The sequence below is a fragment of the Mesocricetus auratus genome, unplaced genomic scaffold (genome assembly GCF_017639785.1).
Source record: "Mesocricetus auratus isolate SY011 unplaced genomic scaffold, BCM_Maur_2.0 Super-Scaffold_100691, whole genome shotgun sequence".
Taxonomy (NCBI): domain Eukaryota; kingdom Metazoa; phylum Chordata; class Mammalia; order Rodentia; family Cricetidae; genus Mesocricetus; species Mesocricetus auratus.
This window is the reverse complement of record NW_024429267.1, coordinates 3910108-3916547: the sequence shown is the minus strand read 5'-3', so window position 1 is coordinate 3916547 and position 6440 is coordinate 3910108. Positions and strand designations below refer to the sequence as shown.

General features: G+C 52.3%; 1 non-coding gene across 1 annotated transcript; it reads left to right on the top strand.

The window, feature by feature from the left end:
- The first annotated feature begins 5967 nt into the window (after window positions 1-5967).
- Window positions 5968-6117, top strand: LOC121137696. Its single transcript, XR_005875007.1, has one exon. It is a non-coding gene; the product is annotated as a small nucleolar RNA SNORA76 (small nucleolar RNA).
- The last annotated feature ends 323 nt before the right edge of the window (window positions 6118-6440 follow it).

Sequence of the window (6440 nt, the reverse complement as noted above, 5' to 3'; positions counted from 1 at the left end):
TTTCTGATTTGTTCTCCGGACTTGATGGAGGTAACACTCAAATGTGCTATCACTCAGTTCTCTGACAAGGGCTCAGAATTGTTGAGAACCTTCCTTCCGAAGCCCTGTAGGAAGTGAGTGAGGGCAGGTGACCATGTGACTTAACATCTCCGGAAAGGTCTGTTCTTCGGCCAGTGAGCAAATGGTTCCGCACCCAAATCCAGACACTTGTGAGCGAGAAGGAGGGCTCATTCTAGTCAGGCTGGGCAGCAGGTGTGAATCAGGCTTCCCCTGGCAACTGGGGCCTTGTGGCTGCAGACCAGAGACTCTCTCTCTCTCCCTCTCTCTCTTCCTCCCTCCCTCCCTCCCTCTCTCTCTCTCTCCCTCCCTCCCTCCCTACCTCTCTCTCTCTATCTATCTCTCTCCCTCCCCCTCTCTCCCCCTCCCTCCCTCCCTCCTCTCTCTCTCTCTCTCTCTCTCTCTCTCTCTCTCTCTCTCTCTCTCTCTCTCTCTCTCTCTCTCTCTCTCTCATGTCCAGGCAGAGAGCCAGGAGCAGTGGTGTCCTCCAGCCTGCCCTGTCCTCTTTAGTTCAGCCATATCTCACTAGTTTGTAGATTAGCACAGACAGTGAGCCTGTCCTCTGGGTGTCCTCAGCACATTTAGAACTTTGAAGAAGATGCAAGTATTATGATCCAGGTGAGAAGAAAGCAAGTATGGAGGCAGGGGGATGATTGAGGTGACCTCTGAGGCTTCTTCATTGCATGGTCCAGGAGAGATCACTTAAGTCCTAGATCCACCTGATGTCAAATGCTGCACTGTGCCATCATCACCACAAGAGGGCGCGCGCACACAGACAAAGACAAATGCTTCATTTTTTTTTGGTGAGCTAGTGCCAACATCTCACCTGTAGGTTGACTGTTTACTTTTTTCCTTCTGAAATAATGGCATCACATAGGAAAGTTGTGAATGTTGTAACTATGACCCTTAACCATTCCACAGAAGCTGCTGGAATGCTGCCCAAGTCCACCAGTCTTCAGGTGTGTTTCCTGCACACAGGGACATCTAAGTCATGTCAGCCATCACCATCATCAGTGCTACCTGGGCTGAGACCCCACCCTCAGTATCCAGGTTCACTCAATGGCCTCTTCTAGCAGTGGTGTCACCTCACTGTCCATCCCATCGGGTCTTCTGCAGCCAGACCAGCACCACTGTTGGTGGTGACATTGAGCCAGGGTCATTAGAGGTTTCTCCTGGCTAGCCTCCCTGCTTGAAGAGCCCCCACCCTCAGGTGCCCGGGTGGGGGACACTTCCAAATGATCTGTCCCTGGGATGCTCATGTGGTCATTTGAATGTAATGGTGTTTTCTGGATTTTCCCACCACTCTCTGGAACTGATGTCTTTGTAAGTGGTTGGCACCATCGGTGGCCAGTGACATTCAGTCTGCTCTTTTTCTTTCTTTCTCCTCCTATTATTGTTCCTCCTCTCCCTCCTCCTCCTCCTCTTCTTATTCTTTGAGACAGAGTTTCTCTATGTGGCCCTGGCTGTCTTGGAACTCCCTCTACATACCAGACTGGCCTCAGACTCACAGAGAACCACCTGCCTCTGCCTCCTGAGCGCTGGGACTAAAGGTGTGCATCTGTGAGATTTTTAATGAATGGTTAATGACAGGTGTCACAGGTCCTCCTTGGCTGGACCTTTGAAGAAAAGACAATCTGCTTGTCCTAATTTCCTTTCCCATTGCTATGATAAAAATCCCCTCATGAGAAGATGCCAGGGGAGAAAAGGTTTGCTTGGCTCCCGATTCTGGGTTCCACCCATCAATGTGGGGAAACTGAGGTGAGAAGAGCTTGAAGCAGCTTGTCACATGGCATCCACTCCAGAGATTCTCAGCTTGCTTTCTCCACTCTCATATAATCCAAGGTCAAAGCCTAGGGAATGGTGCTGCCCACAGTAGGCTGAATCTTCCCATCTAGATTAGCAAAAGCAAGGCAATCCTCTCAGACACGCCCATAAGCCTGTTGACCTAGACAGCCCCTCACTGAGACTCTCTCCAGGTGATTCTACACTGTGCCAAGTTGACAGATAAAACTGCCAATCACACTGTCCATCAGTGTGCACTGGGTTTCTCCCAGATGTCCAGCCAGAGTCTCATAGCCCAGTGAGGGGTTGTGGGTCAAAGGTGGTTGATCTCAGGGGTGGGATGAATGGGATGAGATGCCACTGCTGTTCCTGTTGGAGCCTCAGAGTTCCCCAAAGAAACAGTGAGGCTGGGCATTGGTGGCCCACTCCTTTAATCCCAGCACTTGGGAGGCAGAGGCAGGCGGATATCTGTGCATTCGAGGCCAGCCTGGTCTACAAGAGCAAGTTCCAGGACAGCCTCCAAAGCCACAGAGAAACCCTGTCTCGAAAAACCAAAAAAAAAAAAAAAAAAAACCAAAACCAAAAAAAAAACAGTGAGCATGCACACACACACACACTCATACACACTCACTCACGCACTGTACCTGTATTGGCTGGGAGGACACACAAGATGACAGTATAAAGTGGTAGTATGTGAAGGTATGATATGGACTGTTTAACCCTGCTGTGGGAAAAGCCAAAAGTCAATCCAGTTGTCAGCAAAGTTTCCCCTCAGTTCAAAGTGCAGTAGGTGGAATTGCAAGGTACAGATGACCTCTGCGGGGAGCCTAAGGTGACCCAGAGAGGGGCCAGAGCCTGCCAGTGTGAGGAGTGGACACCTGCCAGGACACTGCAGACCTCAGGGGGAAACAGCAGACCTGCTGAGGAACGACGCACAGTAGGGACAGGGTCCTGGGGAGGGTGGGACCCTGTGGGGGAGGGGCGTGGCAGAGACACTGATCACCTGTGGAGGACATATCAGCCTAATGAGTGTATGCAGTGACAGTGACCGATGCCTGGAGACTCAAAGCATCTAGAACAGGGAAAGCACGGAGTGGTGGTGGCACAGGTGAATGTGACCCAGACGGGACTTTCCATCCCAAGTGCTTGCTGACCACACCCCTCCCACCGAGACCCTTCACCTACAGCTTAGGCCGCCCCTGGGCCCCTGCGTCCTGGACAGCCCCTGAATCAGCTCCGAGCCTGCCCATTGTCCTGAAAGCTTGGGGTGACTTTTTACTGCCTCGCTCACAAATGTGTGAGAGACATTAGTGCTGGGCCAGGCAAGGTGTTAGGGGATCAGATGGCTCCAGGGGACTCACTCTGGTCTTACTATGAGCAAAAATGGCACACCAGTCTTTTTTTAGCTCGGACATATTATCATTGATACGGGACCTCTGGAGACTTCTGCTCCTGTGGGCACAGCAGTATTTCACATGATGGCTGTTTTGTCAGTATGTATCTCCAGATGAAAACCAACAGAAGTTCCAGACAACCTGAAAACCCACAAGCAAGAGACAAACCATGGATAGGCTTCAGAAGTGAGAGGGATCTTCGTTACCACGGTATAACTCGGTTTCCCTTACTGATACACCTCATGGCGTTGGAAGGACTCTGCCAGGCCCTTAGCAGGTACGTGGTAAATGTGACCTCCGAGGTGGCTTTGGGAGACCTGAGAGACAAGATAGGCTTGGGAAGATTTTTTGAGATGTAGATGCCAGAGGAAAAGTCGCTAAGAGGGTGGGTGTGGGCACTGTCTTAGTTAGGGTTTCTGTTGCTGTGAAGAGATATCATGACCACAGCAACTCTTATAAAGGAAAACATTTAATTGGGGTGGCCCACATCTCCAGAGGTTCAGACCATTACCATCATGGCGGGTCATGGCGGGACACAGCACTGGAGCTGAGAGTTCTACATCTTATATCCACAGGCAACAGGAAGTAAGCTGAGTCACTGGGCTTGGCTGGGGCACGTATGAGTCCTCAATGCCTGCCTCCACAGTGACGCACTTCCTCCACCAACAAGGCCATGCCTACTCCAACAAAGCCACATCTCCTGTGAATTTATGAGGGCCAGTTACATTCAAACGACCACAGGCACTGTGGCCCAAATCAGTGCACATGTACGCCACTCCGGGCTCACATGGGCTCCAAGGATGTGTGTTCAACAAGGAAGCTGGGTCTGTTCTGAGTCTCAAGTGCCCAGTCAGCTCATGTACTATAGCAGGTAACAGGGAAACAGATGGTTTTTGGGGGTACAGCTACTTGGGCACTCCAGGAAGAGCTGTGGGTAACTGTGTACATGTCTTCACATGAAGACTTAGGTACTCAGGATTAGGTTACTCAGGGAGGCACAGAGGGCTGGGCTGGGACCCTCCATGTAGGCAGAGAAGGAGAGGGCTGTGGGAATGGCAGTCCAGGTGGAAATTGGTGTGTGTGTGGGGTTCCGGATAAATCCCTGACCCAGGGAAAACCTGCCTCAACTCTGCCGACCTAACCTGCCTTAGGCACAGATTTGAGATCCACTCTCCGACCCCACGACCCCACCCCCACGGTTGAAGATCTTCCAAACGAACCCCTTTCACAAAATGCTAACCAGTGACAGGCAAGGAAGATGGGCCTGGGGCTGCGTGGGGGAGCCCCTCATCTAATCACTTCTCCACGGCTGGAGAGCCCTTCAAGGCTGCGAGCTCACTCTGACGCTGGGTGGGAAGGGGCCACTGCAGTTTACGTCAACCCCACTCCACAAGGGTGGGAGCTGAGGCCCCGAGAGAAGGACAGTTTCCTGTGTCACACACCATGCTACAAGCGTCTCGTTCCACTTGACATGTGTGCCCAGCCTGAGCCACGCCCGGGGGACCCAGCCCACACATCCTGAGGGGGAACAGAAGCTATGCAAGGTGAGTGACAAAGGCCGGGAGACTGCCACCCAGCAGTGATCCAAGGCAGGCAGAAGCAAGTGACTTGACTTAGAGTTGGGTTGATGAATTCCTTTGGAAGAGGGGAGATCACCATGGCCTCCCTGGCTGGGCACAGAGCTTGCACTTCGGGCAGGAGGGTGGGATTAGGAGGGAAGGTTAAGTGAAGGCAAGGTCAGGTTATAGGGCCCTTGGGTGTGCGCAGAATCCCCGTGGACCTGGGAGGCCTTACGTCCTCAGAACACCCCTCCTCTTCCACCTGCCAGGACAGGGGTTCAAAAAAATCACATTTTTGAGACAGGGTTTCTCTATTACGTAGCCCTGGCTGTCCTGGAACTGACTATGTAGACCAGACTGTCCTCGAACCCAGAGATCTGCCTGCCTCTGCCTCCTAGTATACCACCATGCCCTGTCCTCCAAGGAATCCCTCTTAATGTCACGTGTGGCTGTGACGTCCTTTCCTCCTGCCCTCCTGCTGTCACATCTTGCTGCCTGACCTGACACTGTTCTGGGCAGACCACAGGATCTGGAATGATGTGCTTCCCCGCTGGCTTGACGCTGGGCCTCAGTGACCTTATCTGTGTAATGGATGCCCTGCCTATCCTGCAGGGTCCCTGGGTCAGCGGTCCTGCAGAGCCCACTCCAGGACTGAATCCTGTTCTCCCCAGGAAGCTCAGCTTAGACATTTTTCTCCCATTTGGGGATGAGGAAACTGAGGCACAGAGAAATTAAATGGTTTGGGTAAGCTCTTCCAATCTGTAAGTGACAGAGCCAAGGTCCTTATCTGGGTCCTGGGAGTCTAAATCTAGTCTCTGCTTTTCCAAGTCCCTTCCCTACCCCACCCTCATCATTGAAAAGAAACTCCCTATAGGTTTGGACCTGTCCAACCCTTGAGCCCCAGGATCCTTCCAGTGGGAGGTAGCATCATCCACAGCTACAAACAGGAGTGTCTGTCTCCAACTAACGAGGCACATTGGAGTCCAGGCAACAGAGGAGGGTTATGATAATAGAATGTGTGCTGGGGTACCGTGGATGCAGCTTTCAGGAACCTTGTTCTTGATTTCATGTGCTAAGTGATGGGATGACTCATGAGCCCTCTGTCTACAGTTATTAAAGATGCTGTGCCTCCGCAAGCTACCCCAGTCAGCCCCTGTGCTGCCCCATGTGACTAAGCCTGCCTTAGTCAACAGGCAAGTCAACATGCTGGGGAACATTTGGCAGGTGAAAGCTGTCAAGGAAGCTGCGGCGCCATAGCAATTGCTGGTTCATAACTGGGGCCCCCTGCCCATCGCGGACGGCCCTTTTAACTGCCAGCCACAGGCCGAAACCAGCCGGCCACGAGGCACCTCGGGGTCGAGGGAAGACAGCTTGCAAGCGGTATATCTGGGGTAACCATGGCCTACGTGCGCGGGCCTGTGGGGTGACAGTGCTCGCTCACCCGGCGGTAAAGTGGAAAAAAAAAAAGCTGTCAAGGATGCTGGGGGGCTGGGCACCAGGATGGGGATGACTAACACCAGCATGCACGATTGTGGAAACAACCCCTTATTCTGTCTTGATAGACTTCAAAACAATTTTGTAGTATGACCTTTCTGTTCCCTGTGGTTGTTCTGTCGTCTTGGGAAATGGAATCTTAATAGTTTTGGTC